This window comes from Euwallacea fornicatus, chromosome 31 (assembly GCF_040115645.1).
Source record: "Euwallacea fornicatus isolate EFF26 chromosome 31, ASM4011564v1, whole genome shotgun sequence".
In the NCBI taxonomy this organism is placed as follows: Eukaryota; Metazoa; Arthropoda; class Insecta; order Coleoptera; family Curculionidae; genus Euwallacea; species Euwallacea fornicatus.
Genome location: NC_089571.1, coordinates 2070933 through 2097496, shown reverse-complemented (window position 1 = coordinate 2097496; position 26564 = coordinate 2070933). Strand labels below are relative to the sequence as shown.

At 40.9% G+C, this 26564-nt stretch overlaps 1 long non-coding RNA gene across 2 annotated transcripts in view; it reads left to right on the top strand.

Moving 5' to 3' along the window:
* LOC136348106 (uncharacterized) overlaps window positions 1-26564 on the top strand; it is an 87884-nt gene that overhangs the window by 19736 nt on the left and 41584 nt on the right. For both annotated transcript variants that reach the window (XR_010733582.1, XR_010733581.1), the window contains exon 2: window positions 20580-20667. This is a non-coding gene — a long non-coding RNA (uncharacterized lncRNA). The remainder of the gene's footprint in view (window positions 1-20579; window positions 20668-26564) is intronic.

Sequence of the window (26564 nt, the reverse complement as noted above, 5' to 3'; positions counted from 1 at the left end):
CAGTGGCGTGACAAGGTCGCCTCAACCTTGATGATTTGCTGAAATTACGCCACATTTCAGTATACAAATGCATTTGTAACAGCTTGTCAATTGACCTGGTACGCCTCTGATTTTTAAGCAAACCAAATTGTAGCTTATTTCTTGCTGAGCCAAACACATATCGCTGACATACATCATATGATGAACAGTGGCTTAGCAAAGTCGTTCAGATTTCGAAGGACAGGCCACATTAGAGTTTTCGTACCTGATAGTTTTTCAAAAATCTAGAATTTGCAAGTTTAACATGTTATGACGCAATAAATAGTGACGTAGGGAAGTTATCTCGTTTCTGATAATTATTCGGTTTTTTTTTATTATTATTTAGAAAAAAGGCCTCGTACACCTTTGACTTTTAAGCAAAAAAGTTGTATTTTTTTGGATATGAGGGATCAAAACAACGAAGGTGTCACAAGGTGTATAAGTAGTTTCAACCCTAACAATTTTCTCACTAGTGACGAGTTTTTTGTTTACGAGTTCAGTAACAACTCGCAGAGATCAAGCAATGTAATTTCCTCTCAGAACTCGTTGGAAAATCTTATGTGTGGTTTTCCAGGTTATGGATAGTTGATATATCTCTAGAACTTCAGGACCTTTTTTGATACATAACCCGCTGCGAACTATCTCTCAATAAACTCATCGTCGTAATCACATAAAGCAGCACCTGCAGGGGTAACTTAAATAGTCTTGATAATAATTCAACAGAAGTAAGTTTTATACAGAAATTGCTCTGTTTTTACCTGAAATTTATCCCTTCAGTAATTTACGTGTTTTGCTTGCTATTTGGTCACTATATCACATGAAACAAAAAACATGGTATACAACGTACAGGAATTTTATGATCTGTTGGGCAGTTTGTTCTCTCGACTTTCCTGCAAATTCGACCTTTCGACTACTTATCCACTCTGATCGTCGACTGTAGGAAACGAGGCCAAGCTTTTATTGGAACTGAAAAACTTACCCGCAATAATTGTATCATTTCCATAGACTTCCTCCACTCTAAATACATTTTATTACACTCTCAATTTATGCTTTTCCCATCGCATGGGTCTCCATTAAACGTCCGTATTAAATATTAAATCCCCAGCGGCCTTTTGCACCTTCAATGCGTTAGAAAAACCTTTTACATCGTTAAATTATTCATCCAATAAGTTTTCACACCAACAGACAGAATGTAGGCCTGAAATCGAAAAAAGTTCCTGGATTCCAGAAATGCGTAAGGAAAATTTCGATATATATAAGACTATGGTGTCAGAAAAGTGTTGAATCATCACCGAAGATGACTAGTCTGGACTAGCCGGACTATTGAGGAAAACAGGAGGTTCGTACCGTTACCAATATCTAACACGTTTTTTTTTTCATCAACGAACGGAATATTCTTTAATTGAAAACTAATAAAGCAAGATATCGATTACTTATTCCGGAGGATTCCGGGCAAGATCCTGAGGCGATACAAAAAAGAAGGTGGTGAAAATTCGGGGGTGCCCGCCAGGGTGGGATCAAACTTTCCGAATATAGAAAACGGCATTGCAGCAAAATGCACAGAAAGTCGCTTTGGCCTGTAAAATAGAAGGTATTCTCCAAGAGGGACACCGAGACAAATTTTAGTCCTATTTGAGTACCTCAAAAAGGAGGACAATAATTTGTAGTTTCCAGTCCCGATCATGCCGCAAATTAATGACATGTGGTAAAAGATCAAATTACCAAGGTATCCAGTAGACCAGTTTAATAAAAGCTAAGGTCCACAAAGGCGCATAATTTTTTGCGAAAATACGAGGGTAGTCCCAGAAATGCGCGACCCGACATATAGATGGCGATTTTTCGTTGAAAATTTGCATATATTGCGAAGACCCACCCTTAAAAATGTTATGTCGGAAGCTTCAGGGTGCTACGGTGACTTGTGTTTGCTTTGGAGTCGTATTCAGCGAAGGCTTTTAGACACTTTGTAAATATGGAAAAAGTTGGTTATCGACACGTAATTCAATACTTCGATTTGAAAAATTTTAATGGAAATCTACAGTCAAATCCGTTCCATTTGCAAAAAAGTGATGACGTCAGTTTTTCGGGTTTTACGTGGGATAACTTTTACCGACTACTAATAAACGAAGAATATTAAGCAAATTTATTGCAGCGTTTGAGAAACGAATTGGGAAGAACCGAGCGAAAAAAAAGTCTCGTTCCGAGACGACGCTCTAATCCACAGTTCCACCACCGGTATGGCCAAACCCAGTCAACTTAGTTTCGAATTTTCGCTCACCCACCCTACTCGCCAGATTTGGCCCCTTCAGATTACTTTCTACTTCCAAACTTGAAAAGAGATTTGCCTATAACGAAGGGGAGTCCGAGGTTGATGCCTGTTTCGAAACGTTGGAGGCTTCTTACTCTGAAGAGGGTACAGAACGGTGCTGGGAGAAATGTGTCACCCCCCCCCCCCCCCTTAAGAAAAAAAGTGATATTTTGCAAATATCTTTTTTCTTAAGTATTGGATCGGACACTCCTGGAACTATCCCTTTGGTGCAATTCACCAAAACGTTCTGCGATCGCTTTCACCAAGAACGAGAAAAAGAACGCGGCAATTTGACTTTTTCGGCACATAACGAAAAATCCGTTCCGAATCCAGGTCCGGAGTCAGTAGAAAAAAGTTCTTCACCTTCGGCGTGAAAGTGATAACAAATATGTTCTTGCTATCTCATTTGATTTACTAATTTATCATGGATCTTGCTGCTCGTAAATAGCCTACTGCTCCCAAACAGAAATTCATTGTTTGATTAAGCCCAACAGAGGACTTCTCTGAACAGTGCCGCCACGCTTGTCGCAACAGTGTAAAAAATCCAATTAAATTCATATTTGACACTTACGACACAATAAAATGCGTTATCGCAATGCAAACAAAATATTATGATTTGTATATTTTCATTTGCCCCAGTGTAGCATTCCCATTCCAAGAGGTGGCATGCCCTATAAATCTTTAAGTTAAACATTTGTCTCGATTCATTGGCGGCGTCGGAGGGTTCCTCCCACTTTCTCGAACTCTGTCGGAATACATTGCAAAAAGGGTTTCACAGACGTCCCAAGGTGAAAGGGTCGCGAAGAGCGAGGATGATTCATAAAAACGTAGCAAAAATCTCATCTGCTTGGTACGGACGCCCCCAAACCGCGAAAGAGGACCTCTACGCCCCTGGACAATTAATTCTATTACCGTTGGTAATTAAAGCTGCATGAGTTTTTAAGTAAATGTTATTTCGTTTGAATGCTAAGCGGGTCTCAAGTTAAATAAATGTTATTTATTCGGGTTAAGACCTAAATTAATGCCTGTTGGTTCTACAGCTTTGCTGCAGCGATGCTGTTAATCCCTGTACACACCATATTTGGGACTGTGACTATCAACAGGAAACTATGACGAGTTAAATTTAACTTGGAGCTATACGTTATGCAAAGAGATTTGAACTGTGTACTTATGTGCGCACACATTGTGAAGTATTTCGTAACAACAATAATTGGTCGTTGGTAACTTCCAGTAGTAAGGACTTTCGTCACCTCCTAACGTGAGTTAAAAGCTCGTAATATGTCTCAAGCGAATAACCGAGAACCAACTTGAGTAGGGAAAAATCGCGTTAGCGAATGCGGGTGTTACAAAGTTTCATACTTGGAAATTTCAGGAAAACCCAATTATAACTAAATTAATCGTATTTTATACAGAGAGAAAAAATATTATAAAATTATGTTATAAATGCGAATAACAAAGCAAATTTAATTACAAATATGTAAGATTCGCGGTTCAAGGGCGGGGAGAAAAACACAATTCTCAGGGCACTTCTTTATTCTCCGCGAACCAAAAATGGAATCCCCATGCAACCCGGTATCCATACACAGAACACATCGCCTCTTCGTGAGAGAACCGATAAGATGGAAGGGCTGTCCACCCTTTTTCCCACGGGTACCAAACCCCTAAACGTCACTCTCACCTACGTTAAAGAAGTTCATAAACAACCCTCTCTTCCCACGCTAATCCGGGGAAGAGTTTGGAACCAAGAGCCTGTACCACCTTCAGGTAATGCCAATTAACGGTCTTAACATCAACAAGAAATGCGAGGAAATTCATGACAGCCCTTTTACCATTTCCTCGCGCTTATCTTGGGAGGAATTTAGAGCCAGAACCCTGTGAGATATTTTCAGATAATTGATTAATTGTTTCAACATGGACAAAGATTGCTCACATGCACATTTCCTATCCAAAAGGACTGACTATCCAACATGAGTATGTATATGTGAGCATTCTTTGTCCATGTTGAAACAATTAATCAATTATCTGAAAATATCTCACGGGGTTCTGGCTCTAAATTCGTCCCAAGATCAGTGCGAAAAAATGGCAAAAGGGCCGTCACGAATCTCCTCGCATTTCTTGTTTATGTTAAGATCATTAATCGGCATCATCTGAAAGTGGCACAGGCTGTTGATCCTTGAAGTTTGACCATGTACTTAAATGACACCCTGTGCATCTGGATTAATTTACTACCACATATTCTATCGTAGAGATTACAATAAATCCTGAAATTTACTGTAACCTCAACAAGAAATTCCAGGATTTTTGACTAACTCTGCGTCATAACTTGCAGATTCCTGACAAGTTCTGTTTCATGTCAGATCTTTTACTGGCTAATTAAGCTTAAAAAATTCCTAACAGTTTTGACCAGCCCCAACTAGAGGGTAATTTCTAGAAGTTGTTGCTGACTTTCCATCGAGCAGTCAGAAATGGGCAACACGAGTTGACTTTAGGGAGGACTTGTCGGGTCCGTCTTTCTGGAACCTGAATTGGTTCCAGCCTTGCTGCACATTTAGATTTATCGGCCACTCCGAATGTAGATAAATAATTTTTGAAATTTTTGTTCAACTTCAACGTTAAGTGCCAGAACTCTTTTATTATTGTTATAAATGGAGAGCAAAAAACGAACTTTTTAGCAACCACCAACGATAACCGTCAATTGTTCGGGATCGGTAAAGTACATTTAAATAAAAAAAATTAACGCTTCTGTACGTTAAAATAGAAAAAAATCTTAAACAATATTTATTGCAATTGCCTTTGCTAGTTACAAGACGCCGTAGCTTTTTACATACGCATGTGCGGTAAATATTTGACCTCGCGTATGTTCAAAATAAAAATCAAAACCGAAGGTAAAAACTTACGTGCCGTAAGTCTTTTGCCACGCACGGAAGCGTCATTACCGCAATCCATTACTGGCTGAACGAACGACGCCAACTCGCTTTATTTCCAATGCGGTAAAGAGCCGTTTTCGGCTCGCAAACGCGTGCGGTAGAGCAATTTTATCGCACGCTTCCAAGAAATGCTCATTTACATAATAATTGCGCAAAGCGGCATGTTACCGACCGCTAATTGCAGTTGCACGAATCACTCGATGCGGAGCTCGGTCAGTAATCGAGTACGGCAAAGAGATTTCTCACGTTTTAGATAGAACGTTTTTTTGCACGTGCGTTCGTGTTAGGAAACAATAGCGTGCGGTAATACTTTTACAGGAACGCGTGCGGAAAAAACGCGTTTTATTCTTTCAGGAGATCCAAGTGTCTGAATATGCCTTCCTTTCTTAGAAAAAAAAAATTAGATCAAATGTATGCGGTATGTGTTTCCGCGCTCCAAATGTAGAACTAACACAGCTCCTTTCGCGCGCGGAAAAGCGTCACTTTCCGTTTTTGCCACGCAAGTATGTGTTTCATTAGCCAAAATTTTCACTCATATACAACCAAAAGAAACTAACCGCCATTATTCTGCACTCTAGAAAGTTCCCTACAAACCTGGCACCTAGTGCTTGTATGAAATTGGCACCTCTACGTGATGCCAATCTCAGAGCGGATGATAATAAATATTGACACATATGGCGCCTCTTTGACCCCCCCCCCCCCCCCACCATAAAACGAGGTATCAAAAGAGGCTTAAAAAGTGGAGTATAAAAATGTTATTGTAAGTAAATCTGAGTCGAGACAGACTGACAATATTAGTTTACGCCAAAATAGGGTTGGGCAGACATGTTTGTTCACTATGCTTAAACCCTCCTAATCCATTGTAAATCAACCAGCACCTACCAGGCACCAGCTAGCCGGAGAAGTGACGCATTTCAACAGAAGACGGGTTATTAATTGGTAATTTCTTTCGATAACGGATAGTAGTGCATTTAACTATCGTTAGACCCTTCGGCATGGAAGCAAGCAGGTATTCCTCGGTGTGCGCTCAATCCTCCCCTTTTGCATTTGACAATCTGTTGAGCACACACGAGCCTGAAAGTAAAATCTGAAAACTTAATAAAGCTTAATCCGGCACGACGCCCTCAAATCAATGGTATAGCCCGCGGTAATGACTCCATTATCGCACTTGGACCGTGCGAAACTGCAACTGTAAGTTCGGATGAGCGGAAGGTAAATATCGGAACAATTACACGCTTAGCTGCACTGTCTCTGCTTCTGCAAACAGAGTCGTTGATAATGCAGGATTCCTGTCAGCCGTGAAAGTTAGAGACACGTGGATATATTGCGAACGTGTAGACACGCCCGGGGGCGAAACGATTTGATTAAAGTTGAGAAAGTACTTACGACTGCTAGAGGTAATGATATATCTAATTATCGACAATGCGTTTGCAGAAAGTGATTTGATTTTAGTTTCCCAATTTCAAATTCGAATTCTAGTCATTGCGATAGAGACCAAAATGTATTGTAATGCTCTATTGATGTTTCTCAACTCCTCCGTTCTCCTTTACGCCCCCCCTGGTAAATCATATTCTGATGAATTGTGCGAGTTCGAAATATTCCGTAATAGAGATGAACCGAAGCCGCCCTATAAGATGGGAACTTCCGACGGCGATAAAGGATCATACGCACTGAACCGGGTCGGAACGGTCAACAGAGCCGGCAGGTTTTTTTTTATTAATGAAACGATGTGCGTCACCAAGCGATGACGCGGCGCGACGGGGGGCGGTATACGGGGTTCGCGCTACAAGTTTGACGTGTTCTTGGTTTCTGGAAGAAACCCGACATTGTGGCAGTGTTTCCGACCTGACATGACTGCCGATTGGACGTGAAAGTGGCCCTCATCTCGTTACTTCAAACGGAACATGAATTATGATTCTTCATTTAACACGGCGATTTTCACAAAAAAAAAAAACACCAGCGCAATTTGCTTACGACGATACACAGTGTGTGAGGGAAGCCCGGTAACTTCCGAGTATTTAAAAAAATATGCAATTTACTAAAAAATACCTTAAGTAAGAATTGAAGGAGATGGGAAACTCTATCGTTCTGCCCTGTTCAGAAACATACACCGTGCGTCGCAAAGTAGCAGGGAGTCGACGTCATGCCTTCCCTTACGAAATGGCAGACTTTCTCTAACATTTTCTGATTCGCCCTCGCATTCTGAACACATTCCGTATAACACACTCTGTGGCTTAATCTAGCGGTTCGGCTGGCCGAAACGTCAACAGCATTCGCGACTTATCCGGTCAGACACGAAAATTTCGAGATTGAAAAGTTGCTCATTGTTCGTAGAAAAAAATCTGAATATTAATGTTGGAAATGAGGAGAAAACGAATATTGCAAAATTTTGGGTTATTTTTGATACGAGAATTTCCCCCTGCGTTATCTCAGCGCGAAGCTCAAAATACCGGTTGCCTGTATACGTATTTTGGTAACGATGGTGTAACACACACGGTCACGCATTAATTTCGAGAATTATCGCACGGGCTCCGCATTAATAAAAATATTTTAATTATCTATTAAATATAAATTAATATTTGTGGCCAATAAAGAGCCGCGATTTAGAAGGATTGATGGTTACATGCCTTATCTGCGCATTGCCACTAAAACTGGGATTAGACAGGAAAATTTAGTTGAAATGCTTGTAACTTAGTTTTTACCATTTATTTGCAAATACGACGCTTATCTACTTACAATTTTTATCCTCGAATGAATGTTAATTTATTAGCTCTTTACGTATTTCACGATGGGTAAACACTTTAGCTAATTAAACGGAATAATTGGATCTGTTATTTGTGAATACAAATGCGCAAATCCCCGCTTTAAATCATGGAAAAAGCTTTTTTCTAAATATGCTCGGGATTTTAGCTGCTTTAGCGCCAAATTATTAATATGTGGTCAACGTTAGCCGGCAGTTATTCGCCATGGAAACGTTAAAATAGGGTTAGGATACCGGCAGGGTTTGTTATCGGTTTCCGTGGAAACCACTTTGCTGTCAAAGCAAGCAGCACATTCATAACTAGCTCTTAGGTGATAAATATGAAATGTAAAAGGAATATGAGAAAAGGGATCTCAGCAATGACATTTTGGGCAGGAACGTGCGATAACTACCCAATTAGAAGTTAAATAACTTACGTTAGATTTACTCCCGACCCGAACGTGAAACGCGGTTGGTAAACACGGCCCGTGCGGCAAGATTCCCCCACTCGGCACGGAGCTTGCACATTTTCAAATTTTGGAAATTTTTAAGCGATTTCCATAGTTTATCATGGGATTTTTGCCTGTCATCCTAGCAGCTTGGAAAATTTTCGCCAAATCGGAGGAAAAATGTTATTTTGGGTTTGACTAACCCGCGCCCGCCAAGATTTTTACGAGAAAACGATTAAAAAAGAAAAAAATTCGACACCCAATATCTTGAAACCAAGGGGTTTCCGGCCTTGTGTTGGTTCATCTGAAAGCCACTCAAAAAATCACCCCTCGAAGTGTGGCACCGCACTTAATTAGCACCCTGTACAACTAACACGCAAATGTGTGATAATTATTAGTTTAGTCATCATACTCGGCCTCAATCGGGCGATTCTGAGAAAGACTTACTGTAGTTATTTCTCTTATGGATATATATACATAAAGTATTTCCATTGAGAATTTCCATATTTTTCTCCATGTGCGTCTGAAGCTGTAAATGAAAAATGCACGGATCACCATCGCAAGACGCGAGAAGCTCAAAAACCAGTCGTTCTTGGTGTCTAAATAAATCTACTCGATTATTGCAATATCACAATAGCAACCCCATTGCACCTGTTACTCTCCAATAAAAGAATCCAAGAGTATCACCCTAATATGACATTTAGAATAAATTAGGGTAAGCACGAACCCCCACCAGGTCTGCGGGTAACGATGTTTCATCCCCTTTAGTCTCTATCCGAGCAGCTGCGCCCTCTCGGCCAACCTCTTAAATCCATTGTGTCACAGCTTAAGGACTGTGTATTTTAATTTTGGCACTCCATATTCATGACCCCGTATCATAAGAACGGATTTGAGAGGTCCATAATGCACTCGATACTCGCATATTGGCATTTTATGCGCAACTGTTCACTCTACTTTGACTGAGTGTTTGACGTCGATTACATAATATTGACATTTTCCGTGAGGTTTCGAGATGACGAGTTTGACCATCAAGAATTCCGAGCTTTCGTGTGCTGCCCCGGTTACGTGGGACGGTCCAGAGCAACGACGGACCTTGCGATGGTCAGCTTGGACCCGCCAAGGAGATGGGAGCAATTAAGTTGTTTGAACTGGAAAACTTGACTAAATGCTGCGATAAGTTGAATTAATTGCTTTTTTGACAATTAACTCTTCTCGGTCTCAACTTTGATGGTCGATGGGGAGTTGTCGCTCGCAGAAACTCGCTCTGAGCGTCGTCGTTATGAAAGAGTTATTTTTTAAATTTTGCTAAAGTGCCATTGGACTCTAGGAAAATTCGCATCCCGGAGCAGTGCCGGTGCATCGGGTCGGTTTAGTGGGGTTGACGGAGGCTGCATCACGTTGAACGACTTCGTCGTCACCTCCAATTTATTCGACAATGGCGTTCACGTTTCGGAGGACGCAAACCTCTCACCGTCCTCCTATGCTCTCTCGCGGAAGTTTTCGCGTCGACACTCGGTCCCATCCAAATAACACGAAGAGCGTCTGAACCCTCAAGAGTGGATCGCCTCGTGGTTAAATTTGGTTGTGCAATGGTCAACTTATCTCATTATGCACATATTTACTGGAGTCTCTGCCGCTAACTCGATCCCATCTAAGCTCCTTTCTACAGGTGTGTTAGACACGCTTAATAATCAATCATCCGGGTCTCGATCAACAAATAATAATAATTACCATTAGTAAATAATTTAAATATTTATCAACCAATACTAACGTTCCTGCTGTTGAATTAATCACATCTACAGAAAAAAAGTGTTAAGCCCCGGATCTTAAGTTGTCAGAACGGCGATGATTCATGGCTCAGGCAACCGGAGCGTTCTCTTGCGCCCCAAAAACTGGGTGCTTTGCAAAAATATTTATGGGTGTTAATGATGTTAACCCGACCTATTGTTAAAATAGGTGTTGTGTTATTTGCCAAGACCTGTGGCGCCTGCGAGAGCGCTCTCCTATTGGTCGAGGCCTAAATGTGTCACGTATCGGATCAGTCCCTAATCCGCTCAGAAATTATTTCACAAACAAATATTGAAAGGATATTTTTACGAATCAAACGAGGAGCCTGAAAGGATAAACGTGTTTTATCAGAAAACGCTTGTTATCAATTCGTAAAGCTCGTGACACGAAAATTACAACAAATAAATCAGAGACTAAACATTGTTATTGTTCATGTAACGGTGCCTAAACCGTTTTAGTTCGAATGCCTTATTGATTCTTTATTAACAATCGATTAATTTATTACTCAATCTCTGGCGAAGTGACGCGAACACGTGACGCTTCCATGCGGCATGACGACTGGAAATGTGCAAAACATCTATGTGATGCATTCGCCCCTTTTGGGTTAATGAGGTGCGTTAGCCCGATCAAGTAAATGAATTAACGCAATTTGCACCATTCGATAAGTTTAGATCGGGACCCCTTAATGTGCAGGGTGTCCCAGAACGAGGGGGTCAAGGCTTGGCCGCACAGTCCCTGGTCAAGAGTATATCGATTCAGGGTGATATGCGCTCAGCGTCACATGAAATGCACCACCCAGTAATACTGATGATTAAGTCTCGTGACTTTGGCAAAATGATGCTTCATAATGGAGCGTCAAACGATCGGACTTTCAGTAGAAAGATACAACATTTGTTAATTAAAAAGTTAATGATGAGTGACGTCATTAAAAAAATCAACAGTCTTCACGACGATATATGAACCGAAATGAGCATGTGACGATCGCGAATCGATATGTTTTTGCCGAGGAATGTGTGGTCAAGCCTTGTCCTCCGCATTTTGGGACACCCTGTATATAAATATAAGAACTCTCGAAAATAAATGCTTTCCGAGAGTGCGCTTAGTTAATTAAAACTTAAAATTTTCTTTTTGTCGGAAGTTATGGGAAGAACATGCTTGTCCGAACAAGTAGTTGTTAGGGCTTGTACGCGCCAGGTCGGGTACTTCTGAGGCCGTGCTAGTAGCATAAAGTTTCAAGGCAAAACCACCTATAGTTTAGTCGGTTTTCGTAAGTGAGAACATCTCAGAAAAATATTATTTAATCTTAATAAAATTTTTCCGTTGCCTAAAGCAGGAATCATTTTCCCATGCAGGAAAATGAATTCAGATCAAATGAAAAAAATAAATAAAAAATTTATTACTTCTGTGAATCTTAGCCGGGAAACTTTAACTGGCAGTTTAAGGTGTTTTCAGATGCGATAAAAAGCGATTTTCCGCACATGTCGAAAACAGAGTATTCTAACCAAATGATTGTTGGGAGAGACCATTATGGCAGACTCGGTGCTTTATTTAATTCCATTCGGTTAATTTCCATTTTCCGATTCACAATAACAAACAAAAATCTCCTGGACACATTCCACCCATAAACCATGTGATTCCATCAAATCGCTGAGCCTCAATCGTCGTAAGCCAATCCCCCAATTGAAAAACATTTGCCGAGAGTCAATCGAGCGATCGAACATCATGTCCAATAACTGTCAGCGGGGTTTCAGGTAGCAATAGGTAGCGGTATCCGACGGTTAATACGGCGTGGAAAAATCAAAGGTTTACATGAAGCGTGTAACATTCTCTCTGTAGGAGGGACGTCTAGAATCATCCCCAAACGTGCGATGCTGAGCTTTTGTACTCCCGGACACCGGTCGGGAATGACGGGATTACTAGCTTTGGTTTAATTGGTGGAATAGTGGAGGAGACGCAGTCGAGACAGGACAGGACTAGATGAAAAAAATAAAACAAGGACTGCCTGGACGGGCAAACCAAATTTTTTTAGCAAAATCCAAATTTAAATTTTTTTCCCGCCAAAACGTGCCAAAGAGGTACGACCGAATTTACCGTATTGACAAAACGTAAATTTTCAAAGTTTCCAGTGTAATTTGTGTTCTAAACAGCAGCAGATGATATTTTGTAAATTTGACCAAATTTTCCTGTTTTCGTAAATTACAAAGTGGCGAATGGGGGCTACTTCCCAGAGTACAATCCAGTTATGAGGTTGAAAGGCTTAGCTTACACTCCTTCGAGAAACAGTCTCCAATTAGAAGTCAACATGCTTTAGAGCGAAATCCAGAAGAGTTTTCGAGTCGAAACGGTGTCCGCGGTCGTTCGCGCTTGTTGAACAGCCAAAGGTCCAACAGTGATAAATCAGGCGAATACGGTGTTCTTGGAACGACATGGGTCGAATTTTTGGAAAAATTCAATCTGGGGTGGTGCATTACCGTGGGGCAAAACCAAAAATTTTCTGCCGACAATTTCGACCTTTTGAGGCGAATAGTATCATGCAAACGAAGGAATTCGCTCAAATAACATTTCTTGTTAGCAGTTTGGCCTGGTGGGAGGAATTCTTAGTGCACAACGTCGCGATAATCGAAGAAAACTGTCAACATTATCTTGACTTTTGAGCCACTTAGGGGCGTTTCCTTCGGTCTTGGTTCGTCTTTGCCCATTATTCGCTCGATGGGTCGGTTGTTTCCGAGTCCTCTGCATAGATCCAAGCCTCAAATCCCGTAGTGTGCGTTCCATGACGTTCAGATAAGCAGAAAAAACGTTGTTTGACAGATTCCGACGTGACGCTTTTTTCCAAAAAATTAAGTGTTTTCGGAACTAATCGGGATTTGACGCGTTTGAGGTACGAAACATGTTTTGAAAGGGTTGAGGTTACTTCAAACGAATTGCCGACAGCCCAACCGAGGAATGTGATTATCAACCAACGATTTTGGAGTACCAAACTTTTGATTTCCTTAAGGTCACTTTCATCGGTAAATGTTGATGGTCGTCCGGGACGCTATCCGTCTCGAACTCCTTCTCGGCCTTCTCAAAAGTATTTGTGTGACTTGTAAACATTTTTTTTGGCATAGCCGTATCACCAAATCAAGCAAAAATCGAAAAACTCTCTTTTGTATATTTACAAAAATATGTGTAGCTCTGCAGCAATAGAATATTATCTATACGTGAAACTTTACATAGATTTCACAGTGTTACCAACCTAGAAAAAAAATCACGATTTCGTAATGCCCGCGAAGTTTAAATGAAAAATTTACCTTATTTTTTTTATCAAAGTAGTACATCTAATCCGGCAGTCAGACGATCATATGAGCCCTTCGAAGGGACAGGATGAGCCTAAAGGTCGTTCAAAAATGTAAAGATGCTCTTCCGCAACTGGTAAACCTAAAGAAAGTCACCGTAAGTTGTCTCGGTACACGTAGGCATTGGGGAAAGGAACGGGCCGATAGACAGATGGGGGGTTCCCAACCACGCTTGAACCAATCTGTAGAACGACTAAGTGGTAACAAAGATTACGTTTCCTACAGCCTTAACACACGATGCGAACAACGGTAAACTAAATACAGTTAGCCAGATGCAGAAGAGCTAAAGACATCTTGACCATTTTTGAAAAATGCCTCTAAGTTTTTTCTTGTTTAATTTTTTTTTATATATTTTCCAAAGATTTAAGTTAAATTTTATAAACAACAACGTTTTCTGAGTTATTCAAATGATTTCTAACTTTTTGAATGGGACGTCCTATGTACTATTAGCATATTAACTGATTTCAATGATATAAGGTTTATAACAGTTCCTAAAAGACGAATTAAAAAGTACTTTTTCTATAAGAGACAATTCCTTAGAAAGAAATTTTGTCCTATAATAGAGTTGATTCTCGAAAAGCAGTCTCCTTATAGCAAAAATCTATTTTTTATCAATTTTTCAGAAACAATCACATTAAAGATAAACGTTATATCCTTGGAATTAGCTCAAAGTGAGCTGGCGAATGAATCATTAATTTACAGGGTGATACATTTACTGGTTTACTGGTTTGTTGGTTTGTTCCATCGAGTGAACTAATAATATTTAGGTTAGTTCAGGTGAGTAATAATAAATTATAGCTTCGTTCAATAACTTTGAAAATGTTGTATTCATAAAATAAAATTTGGATCTTTCAAATACATCTAAAACACTCATTTAAAGATATTTTAATTGAAAATAAAAATTTCGAAAGGGAAAATATTTACGAATACCTGTAAAAAATGCGGATTTTCACAATACACCCTGTAGCTCTAAAGTTGTAAAAGAGGTTAAATTGGAGTTTTAGTCCTTGAATATTTCTCAAAAATCGAGGTCATGACATAAAAACTAGTTCTTCTCTACCTAGTCAGGACCCGATGTTTTCCTTGTACGCTACCGGGCGTAAATTTTGTTTTCGTGCAGTGTTTTTTAGTTCGCCTTGTATACTAATAAAAAAATCGTTGTCAAGGAAGAAAAACTGCAGATCCCAATTGCACGAGAAACGAGCTTTCGCAATCTTTTTAGTTTATGAAATTTCGTTAAATCGTCACGAATTCGAGCTTAAAAAATTGCCCAAAAAAAAATGTTCAGCGTCTATTTTTCCGGTGAGCAGTTTATTTGCAGTTCGCACTCCTTTTTGACAGAGCTCTAAAATAGAGCTTCAACAATTTCTCGTCAATGAAAATGTGTTGAGTTATCAATCGTGAAAGAAACGCCACCCAAGACAACGACACAATTCTCGCCTCGTTTTTCGCATAATACGCCCCTGTCTCTGAAGTCATGAGAATCCACCCCATGAAAAATCCCAAACTAAGTTAACCATATCAAATCCATCACGCTCAGTCAAGTACCAAGCTCTGGTAATAATACCGTCATTGTGTACCATGTCGAACAGCGTTATTGAATGTTATTAAATGTGCTGGATGAGAATGTCTTTTGCTGGATTTAATATTCCGGTAATCTTCATATTTGTTCGACTCGAGTGCATTTAAGACCTTAAGGCCCGTGAAAATGTTTACCAAACAAACTTCTTTATCAAAACATGCGATGAGAAAGGAGCTGTGTGAAAAGAGTTGGAAATGTAGGTTACGGGAATTTTACCGGTTTTCGGCCTCTTTATACCAAAGAGATTAAGCTGCCAACATTGAGATTTATGAGGATTGAAAAGGAAATGTTTGAGAAACGCCACTGTTTTGCTCAAATTAATGTTCGAGAAGGGTGATAAATTTATACCAATATTCTCGCCCTTGATCAGCCCTCTATAAGTCTACGCATTCCAGAAACACGTGCTGAATTTATATAGGAAGATTGCAATCGTCGATGGGTTGAACTGCAAGGCAGGTTTAATCAAAGAGTGTTAGGCACTTTTGGAAATAAAAATTATTGTTGTTTCGGAATTTAATTAACGAGATTCTTAAGAACAGCAAAACCATGCTTGGAGAAGTTATAAAAGAAAAACTACTGCAGTTCCAAGAGATCCGGAATTGACGCTAATGAAGATATCAATACCCTGTATCTTTGTTATTATCGACTTTGATACTAAGTTAAGTTGGGTCAACTTCAGTCCTTACCTCACGCTCTATCTGGAACATGATTCCTTGATCGTGCTCCAGATAGAGCGTGAGGTATGGGATCGATGATCCAGGAATGCGTCGAGTTACCGAGCACCCTGTGTATTACAATATTAGGTGCGCGAGTAAATACTAACTGCCCAGAAAAGTAAGAATAAAATTTCGCACGAGTAAGCCGGACTTACAACCTCTGCAGTTCACGTTTGCTGATTGCTGCTGATGCCCTTCCTCCCTTCGGCATCACAATTTTGCTTCGCGTTGCCGCGAAAAATAATTCACAAATCGAGCTTACGTGCATGCGCATCTACACTTTTTCAATGTTGCAACAATCCCGGCAGGAAAAGTCCCCCGCAGGCGTCCGTGGTGAAATTGCCATGGGGAGTCTGGACCCCGCGTGTGTCTTAGATAATGCAAGGGTAACGCCAATGCCTTGCAAGAAAATCCGAATGCGTGGCACCCCAGTGGACTAAGTCTTGCGCAAGGTCTGAACAGTTTTGAGGTGTTCCATGGCGCACCACGTGCAATTTGAAAACTGACCGAGTTGCTGACTTTGATTAGTCGCGCGCGCAGTCGCTCTGCTCGGAGCGCATATGGACGCCAATCGTCAGGTGTTTCGGACTTCATTTGTATCACGCACGTTATTTTTACGTGTTGTCTCCGATGTTGAGCAAACTTCGAGTGTTTTTACGATGGGCTGAACTGCTGGTAATTCCCCGCTTCCTTCCACCCGCCCTTTCCAGGCTGCAGCCGTGTGCGCGTATGTCTTCAGATACCCGCAACATGGGGCGTCCGCTGGTAATCCCCGCGCACAGGTGCCTGAGGAAGCCAATAAGTGGAAACACCTCTCGTCGCGGTTTCCTTCCGTTTTGGACTTGAACGCTAGGATTTTTTTGCCGATTTCCCATAGGAACTTTTACGACGTTTCACCCAAACGTACCCATGTGGTCTGCAAAGGAGCCGGAAGGGGTAGAGGACAATTGGGGATCGTCACGAGCGGTCAGAAATGTGTTTTAAAGCGCCTATCGCGCGGATTTCTGACCGTTGCGGACCGTCCAGAATCGGTTTTCGCCTTCGTTGGAATGGGTCTATGCCATTTCTGAGACTGTCGGCAGCGTTTACGTCGCTCATAGGTCTCCGACGAAGTAACGGGAAACGGTGCAAGTCCTGACGGAAAATCGTCGTGGATATTTTTCGATGGGCAGTATAAACTGCAGGAGTTCTACAAAAATCGTTTTCACGGGCGAAAGATACCGACTGAATCCCTCCACTAACGTTTGGCTCCGTCATTTAATTTATTTAGAAAGCTCTTCCTTTTAAGCGCTATTGTTGGAAACTCGTTAAACAGTTTATTTAAAACAAAGCGTTTTGTTTGTTTTGTAAATTACATCAGTTACACTCACATACTTGCCAGGGCATAATATTTAGCATTCTCCTGCTGATTTACGGCCCGCCTAAAAATATCAAACTGAAATCCACAAACGCTGTTTCAGATAAGGGGCCCCAAATATTTATTTTCGACACGTTCGCTGTTATTTCTTCTGGGTTCATTATGGGTTATTTCGTCAAGGCAAATTTACAACTCACTCAAACCAAACACAGGAGTTCTTGCAACCGTGTGTGTTCATCGCTGATATTTGGAGCGTCGCAATGTGACGGTTTTACGACCGAGCTACCAGCGAACGTTACTCGATATGACGTAAAAATGCAATGGATGCACACGTAAATGCATTTCTCAGGAAAACAAAAACCCTATCGATTAGCATGACAGAGAGGTATAGTGAACCCTGATAAAGAGGGATCATCCTCACTCCCCCCGCATTACGTTTTAACGATCCGACTAAATGGTACAATATTGCTGAGGGCTCGCATTCGCACCCCCCGACCATCTGATATTGTCACCCTTAAATATTTCACTGGCAATTTCGCTTTATTGCCGGTTTAATCATTTCGAGATTATCTCGCCAAACAAAATTAAATGGGCGGAAGATTATGACTCCTCTTGACGTGTCGGGATTATTGCATTCTGTTTCCAGTCCGGGTTAATGCGACAATATTGACGGGTGCAGGGATTTAATTTACTGTTGTTAAGGAAATAGATTTCTCAAAATCGGCCCCGAAGAGGGTTTCCTTCTCGTTGGAACAAAGCCCGATCTCCTCCCTGCCCACCCCAATCCGGTCCTGCCTCGTTCAACTTCAGCAATGTTTAATTTAAGGATGGCGGAACAAACCGATGTTGACTCCATCTCGTTCTTTCGTTGTAATAAGATTTATTCTCGTCGGGCGTTCAATACTTCGCAATCCGGATAGTCTGTTTGGAATCCAGAGACACGTCATCAGCGAGCTGAGATGGCTATAGCTGATTCCTAAGTGCTCTCTTCAGCGATCACGAAATGCCTGTTAAAAGATATGAAAGTCGTCGACGACATTCTGCTTATTTGTTCATCTCGGAGACATGTGTATTGTGTGTCTCTTGTAGGATTCTTTTTCTACAGGGTGATGTAATTGCCGCCTTTTTGTGATTCAGACAAATAGCGTCGCTGGGACTTGGCCACCGCACAATTTCGTGCGATACTGCGCCTCCCGTTAATTAATTCCGAGCGATATGGACTATTGATTAATTCGCTGATTAAATCGGATGGTTTTTTTCTTGAAAGTGAAGCCTTCCTCAAGGTGATTGATTGGGGATGGGACGCAGTGAAACCCGGGGATACCGCGGTATGACGGTGGGACCCAGCACGTTTCATTCGCGCATCAGAACTGCAGAGATGTTGGGGGTTGAAGCTTCATTTCAAAATTCCTTGGCAGCTTTTCGTGTTTTGATTGCACCAACGCCAAAACTGGTATAATTACCTTTTGCAAGATGCCAAGTAAGGATTGTGAGCTAATTTTTTTTGTAATCCCAAGAGGGCGCTAGTTACAACCTGCCGCTTCGGTACATTGGGCCGCATTCCCTTGCGAGTGCACCTAAAGTCGAATTCTATCCAATTCAATGAAAAAGCGCCTATTTCCAGTTCAATTCTCGCTTAACTGCCATATCTCTCCTCGTCTACGAGATTTCCATCCACGAGGTGACTCAACTCGATCATTTTAAACCCTCAAAACCAGCGGTGGTTGTGGTTCACTCGCGTGCCAACACATTACTTAGCCATTGTTACTTTAGCTCGTCGAATTAATAAAACTGATTTGTCATTCGTTAAGGGCCTCTCACGTTTTAAATTATTTTGAACATTGACGTTCTTTCTCTATATTGAACGGAATTTGACCTTAGCCGCATTCATGAAAAATCATGATCAAATATGCCGAAGTGGCGGGTTTAACTGGCGTTCTCTACGAGCCATGTAAAAGTTAGATCAATATCCTTGCTCGGCATCTTATAAAACTTAACTGTACCACTTTCGGTGTTGATGCCATGAAAACCCGAAGAGGCAATCGGGAATTTTAAAATAAAATTTCAACGCTTAACACCCTGTAATTTTGAAATACGCAACGTAGGTATGGGGCACGTCGAGTCCAGTCGTCATACTTTGGCGTCCCCCGTCTCGGGTTTTGCCATGTCCCATTCTCGATGAATCACCCTGTATAGGAAACTCAACCGCGGCACCCCGCAACGACTAAAATTGTTCTGAATTTATTAAAACGCATTAATTTCCCCCATTTATTCAAAGCTCCTATTTCTGGATTAATTTGAAAGTCAAATTAAAGTTACCAGAACTTTCCAACTGGGGCTTTCAGTGGCATTTAGACCTCTATGGTATTTACCTAATTTCCTTAAAAATTGCATATTTTTCCCCTGTTCTTGAAGTTGCCGATTGTGAACATTTTTAACATTAAAATGAAGCCTTTGGGAACGACTTAAAATGCCTGAATACATTTTTTAATTTCTTAAATTGTTTTTTTATCGTCTTGAAACGGCCAAGTTTGACGAATTTGAAAAATATTATTTTATTATTGTCTGTGAATTTAATTTAACCTCATTAAATGAGCGATTTAATCCGTTTCTTGATACGAACGTCAAAGAGTCGCTGTTCGAGCATCCGCCGATATCTCCTGAGATCTACCATATTTCTTACTAAGTTATTTTTTCGGAATATTCCCCACGGACCACTCGCGAAGAACGACCCGGAGGACACCGGTGTCTTCATTGGCGCTTTAAATTTAAAGACGTTGCGTTCGGTCGCATCCTGTTGAAGCGGACACATGTTTCATTCTTTTCCATGCCACAGCGATCTTGCCAAGCTGACACAACTTTGCTGGTAGACACACTCTACCTTCTCCCGCAATCTTGAGGAGTTGGCTTACGACCAAAGCGCATGGCGCGTCATGTGTCCTCGTCCCTTCGATCCGTCTGCGCATGACCGACTCAATTGGCCTGTGAAGGCGTCATAGAAGTTATTTTTTGGAATATGCAGGATGGTTACCAACAGTACTCTACATACTCTATACTAATAATATATCTATGAAAAAAAAACTATAGGTATCTACGTAAAAACTGTCTGCCTGTAGCCTAAAACGGAGGTGCTCCCTTCCGAAGCTTCAAGGGTTAATTTTCGACTTGTTGAGTATAGATTTTTTTATTACATATTAACTCCCTGTATTTCATAAAGGTACCACTTTGATTAAAGTCGCTACACGCACTTCTTTGGCGATTCTCTTCGTCAGTACTTCAAGTTACTTGTTGGGTTGGTTTTACTTACGAATATGTTCGTCCTAGCGCCTGCTGAACACGTTTTTACAATTTTTTTTCAGAGCAGCCGCAATAAGCCCAAACGCGCATGTGTAGCGGGCACCGGCGTGGGACATCCTGCCAGCACACGTGCTAGTTCCGGTAATAGATGTATGTAAATTTTTTTCCATTATTAAAGGCCTTTGTAGGTATTTCCATTTAGAGCGCAAAGTTCAACTTTAAATCAAAACAATTACTTCGACTTGGGATTGAATAAAACAAAAAATTAAAAAATCATTAAAATTGGTTTTTCAAAATTTTAGTTGTTTCCAATATCTCTAGAAGCCCTAAGAAATACTTCAAATTGAAAACAGTATGTTTTTGGAGACGAAATTAACCACGTTCTAGTGAAAACTTGTGTGTTATAGTGAAGAAAATTATGATCACTTTTTTTTCTTATTTCAAATTCAGCGAAAATAAGCGACAGCGATTTTCGATTTGAGAAGAGGCAGGAGTGAGCGTTTTTTTTTCTTTAAAATATCCGGTATTATTAGATGAGCAACTGGTGAAGCTCAAAAAGCACTTCGCACAGCAAACATAGCGTTTCTGGTAATAGATGATGCTTGTAAAATCTCATTAAAATCATAAGAAACCTTTTGGAGAATGTCGGACTTAGATTTCGTCAAGTTATATACTATAGATAGAGAAGTATATAATGTGCCATACCGACGTATAATAATACATGTTCTAATTTGGGTAACCACCGCCGCTTTCAGTGACAGTTTCCTGCAGTAAATTTTGCAGCTTAGGACAACATCCGACAGGTGTCGCTTAGTAGATTTGGATAGTTTTTACTGCGGGAAATGCTTTCGCACGTCGCGTAATATAGTAACAGTTCTTGTTTCTGCAATGAAGCGTGGAAACACTTTTACGCAAAATACTGATTCGATTTGTTTCGCTTCGGCATTGATCTATTTTCGAAGTGATGTCGACGTTCGCCAAGCTAAATTTAAGAACGTTTTAAAAATTATAGAAGGGTGATGGCGGATCACTCCAATGAAAAAATAAAGCTACGCAGGCAATGAGTTGAAGTTTTTGATCGCACATGCGTAAGTCGGAGCGCGTGGCAGAAATTTTCTTTCAGCTACTCAAGGCAGTGAGGTATTACGCAGAAAACGTATTACGAATGCCTGTTGTGAACATTTACCTAGCAGAAACAGCCGAGCTAACGAAAACTTTAAATATACACATGTTTACTTATGTTATCGTACAAATTAACGAACACCTCTCCTTCTAGCTCAATATTTGTTTGAATGATTATAGGGAAAGTCCTGCGTATCAGACGCGAACTGTTGTCGTCATGGGAACGTATCTGCGCTCCGCTCGTGTCCGCGCTCCGCTTCGCGTGGTGCGCTCCACCTTTCATCATCGGACGAGTCTGACAGTTTACACTGTTAACACACGAACAGCTATAGTGTGCTAGAGATTAACTGAAGAGCGCAAGAAATTTCGGCAATATTGCTTCTCGCCTCTTCCATTCCAGCAATATAAAAACCGGCTAATTCATAATCATCCCTCTTTATTCCCATCTCACAAAACTCGTTTAAATTTAATTTCCATTCCACCGCCGCTGCGCCGTTCAAAGTTATAATAATAAAATTCTTGCTAACTAAATACTCAATTTAATAAAACATCAATAACACCTAAAACCACCGTCGGTATACGGCAGGGACAACTCAGCTACCGTCTGTCTTTGAAGGGCGAAACTCCACCCTTGGGCCGCCATTGAGTGCACCCTTGACGGTTCTCATGGCAACGGGTAACCTTTGAGGCGGGGCGTTTATATTGATGTCTGTTTTAGCCCCCGTCGCCCTGCGGCCGTTTCGTGGACCACGGGGCTGCAAATCCAATAATCGCGCCCTGTTTGGATTGTGATGGAATGATTTACCGACAAATCAGTGCCGACAAAATAACGTTTCGTGCACGTCCCCTGTTAAAGCCCTTCGCGTGTAATTTGATTTTTTTGAAAAATTTGACAACGTTTTGTCATTTATGGTTTCCAAATTGGGATGGGTGGGCTGGAACCGTTTCGACGGGGACCCGCAACCAAGCTCCCTTCGAGCTGTTTCTTCGAAGGGAAACTGCGAACGGTTTTAATTAACTTCTTAAATCCACCGCGCACAACAAAAAAAAAAAAGATCCCTTTGAAGTCCGTCTCTGAAAGCAAATCTTTTGTGAGCAAGGTTTGAACGCATTCACAAAATATTATCCTCCCTTTTTCTGCGGCGGCACAAAGGCTCCCGAGGTATACTCTTTGGCGTAAATAATTTTCCAAACTTATTCCAGGGTTTTGCCTGTAATTCCAAGCCCTTCACTTCTCCCCTATACGTCGTTAAGCGGATTTTGTAGACAATGGATTATTAAGAGGAAAATTATACACCTATTGTACATCTGTGCTTTTCGGTTTCACCCTCGCTTTTCCATGTTTGTCGAACTGTGGGAGGTGGTTTATTCAGGCATGACTTTGGATTTTCTGATTTTTCGCCACGAATACTCCAACAAAAGCTCACGTTTAATTGGATGAATTTTGCCTGCAGATGCGAAATCGTTGCGACCTAGCAGGAGTGCGATGCGCCAGCAAAGCGACAGACATTCTCGTTGCTGAGTTCTGTTGCTTAAAGGAACGGTCATTCATTCCATCATTCCAAAATATATCGATTTTTCGGCTTTTTTGGGAACAGTGGAATTGCACCCTATTCTGAGTTAAAATTAACCGGGAATATAATTTACTCTTTACTGAGGGTCTGGACGAACGCCCTTGTTAACGTTTCGGTGACAAATCGACCATCGTCTTCGGAGCCGGGAAAAAAGAATGGAAAAACGAAAGTAAACGGTAAGCTGGAACGTGTGAGGGATGGCTCTCTCATATTCTGAAACTCCTAAGTCCTCCCTAATACTCCTAATGAATGAGTTTTGTTAAAATAAATTATACCCAAAACGTTGATTTAGAGTAAATTATCGGTGTTTGATCGTTGTTTCTTGCTTGAACTTGACATGGATTTATCTCAAAATTTCAACAGTTGGGCAACAGAGCATACAGGGTGCGGCGCGGAAAGCAAGCGTTTTTAGAACGAGTACAATGGCAGAGCCGTGCTTCGACAAGAATTTCTTTCTTTGGCTCGCAGCGTTTCATTATGCTCTTTCATTTGCCGCCATGGAGCCGTCACGAACGTTGAAACATTGATTATTCGTTTATGATTGTTTCGTTACAAGTGGTGATTCGGTGACTACAGTTCGAACTTGGGGACATTTCGTGGCCTCCTCGGTGGCCTGACTTCTCCTTACGCGATTTATTTTTATGGAGCTATCTGAGGCACGCGCCCACCATCGCCAAGCATCGCCCATTAGAATAATTAAAAGAAGAGATCCGACATCAGCAGAGACCTGCTGGAATGTTTTCAACATTCCCTGTCCTGGAACAGACAGCACATGTCAGACGTAATTTTCTGTTGTCTCTAAAATGCTGTGTGTCCGATTCCATGCTGTTATAATAAAAAACGAATTATGCATCAAAAACTGACGAAGTATGAAGCTGTAATCCAAGCTGAGGTGTCGTCATGAGGTGGATAGGGCTATGGAAGCCTATGGAAATATCGTACTGGTTGCGGCTAGTTCGTGACCGGATTTTACGTGGAGACCACACAACAAGAAACATGAAACTGACGAATATAGTCCACGCCTACGTCCACCAAAAAACTAACATTCAGTCCTATCGGTGCCACGGACTTCGCTGAAATGCCCCCAGAATCTTCGCTGGCGTGTATCACTTTTAGAAGCTGTGTCAAAGTACGAAATCGAATCATTTTTGAAAATTTCGGAAAATACTTTTCAGTGTAGCGTGTGTCGGTTTCTAAAGTTATAAATTTCGTGAGAAGAGGGGGGGCATCCCCGCTGATGGAGGTTATTGCAATCGTCGATTTCCATTCTATTCTAAGTCGAAACGGACGAAAGCCCTTGTTACCTGGGACTCACAATATGCTCTTAGAAAAGTACTGTTTCTAATACTTGCGGAAAGTGTCTTTACGGCACTTGACTGCTTGCTCAAACTCCTTTTCGCGTCGTTCACATGACGCTAGTCGCATGCGAGAAAGCTTCATTTTCCGTATTTTCCGGGAAAATACCCGTTCATCGCATCAAAGATTCTTAATTGAAATTATGCAATGATTATCGACGGTTGAACACGTCGAAACTTCTTTCTTTTTTTTTTTTAAGTATTGCAATGCTGCCCAGCCATACTGGTAAAAGGGGCTCGCCTGTGGCACCCCCCAAAACTTGATGACCTTGCTTCCAAACAGCTCCACGAATGTATTCATTTATTCCATTGAAAATCGTGGTTGAACAGTTGTGGCTTTCGCCGACTATTCCGGATAATCGTTTGATTTATGGGAGCATTTAGGCACTTGTTATGAACCCGGCGTGATCAAATTAACTTCCACTCCGCACCCCACGTAGCCTTTGTATTGGGGCTTAAGAGTGGCTCAAAGGCGACCTCGACGAGTCGAATCTTAATTTGTTTGCCAATATTAAATTATTATTGGACATATAGTCTAAAACATCTGTGCAAATTTGCGATAAATCTCCAAATATTTGATTTGGTTATGAGCAAAAAAGAGGCCCTATTCACGCTAGTGGCCCTGCATTTTACGAACCGAAGTTCTGGAACGAATCCTTCTATAATCAGTTCCTTAAAAACAATTTTGTTTATTTCTAAACTCGAGCAGAATGGTCCCGACTGCGTGCAGAGGAAGTTCTTTGGTAATTCGCTCGTAAGTTACATAAATTCAAGATATTTCCGCTGTGAAATTGTCTTTTTTCGCTCGATTTCGTGGAGGATTATTAAAGCCACAACCGTAGGTTCGTGTGCAGGAGAAGTACTGACGAAAACAATCTAGAACAATTGATTAAAAAATGAGATAAAGACAGTAATTTCATTAAAGGTCAAACGCACAAATGGTCATTACCTAGTGTCCAGCATTTTTCTGCCAGTTTTCACAACTCCAAATATGGTTTGTTCCATCAGGCATGAAGCTTGATATTTTTAGGCTCCATTAGGCACTAGATTTCACTTAACACGGTCATTCGACAAAGTTTTAAACCTTCGTAATTTTGAAAGTTAAGGGACTTTTCGGAAAATTCTCAAAACACTTCGTAACAGTTTTCAAGGGGGGCCAATTTTTGCATAAAACTTCACCCTCAAAATTCAACCCTTATGCGCGTCACCTCAACCCTCTTAAAAATTTCAAATTACATACGGGGTCGTGAGGCAGCTCAAATTCGAGCCCTTTCAAAACTACATTTAGTGGTGTGGTGCGGGTCAAAATGTATCGGTTTACTTTTGAGAAGAATTGCTACAGACTTCATCAAAAATGCAACGCACAGCCGGTTGAATGGTAGATAAGCAACCGTGCAAAAACTTGTTTGTTGATAGGAAATTTGTTTAGACCTTTGTGCCCTTACATAGTCTTCTCTGACAACCTATAAACTTTACCTACCGGTAGATTTGCGTTGAAATCCTCTTCAAACTGCAGAGGATCTCCATTCAAAGTTTTTAAGTTGAAATGGCATCAGTGATTTACTGAATTTTGATTTTTCTTACTCCTAAATACAGTGCGACACCAATTCTAGAGGTAACACACATAGTTTACCCACGTTTTTGATCATAAATTTAAACGATGGTGTCTTAGAAGGATGAGAGACAGTGGAGATATGATTATATTGACTTCTTGGAAGTCGTTGGTTAGATGAGTACCTAGCAGAAGCTGATATTGTGTAAAGCAAGCTAAATCTTACTGCAGATTGTCTCGATAGTTAACTGGGTAAATCTTGCCCTGTTTTACTTTTGGTAATCCATGGATATCTACAGTGCGTTATCTTATCGTTCATGATACACTGAATTTTTCCAAATGTTTTTTTGATATCATTAATTACTTTCCCGCTTTTCTTAAAAATAACGACTCACCTGTTGTTTTTCTACCTCACCTTATTTAACTTCCATCTCCCTGCCTGCT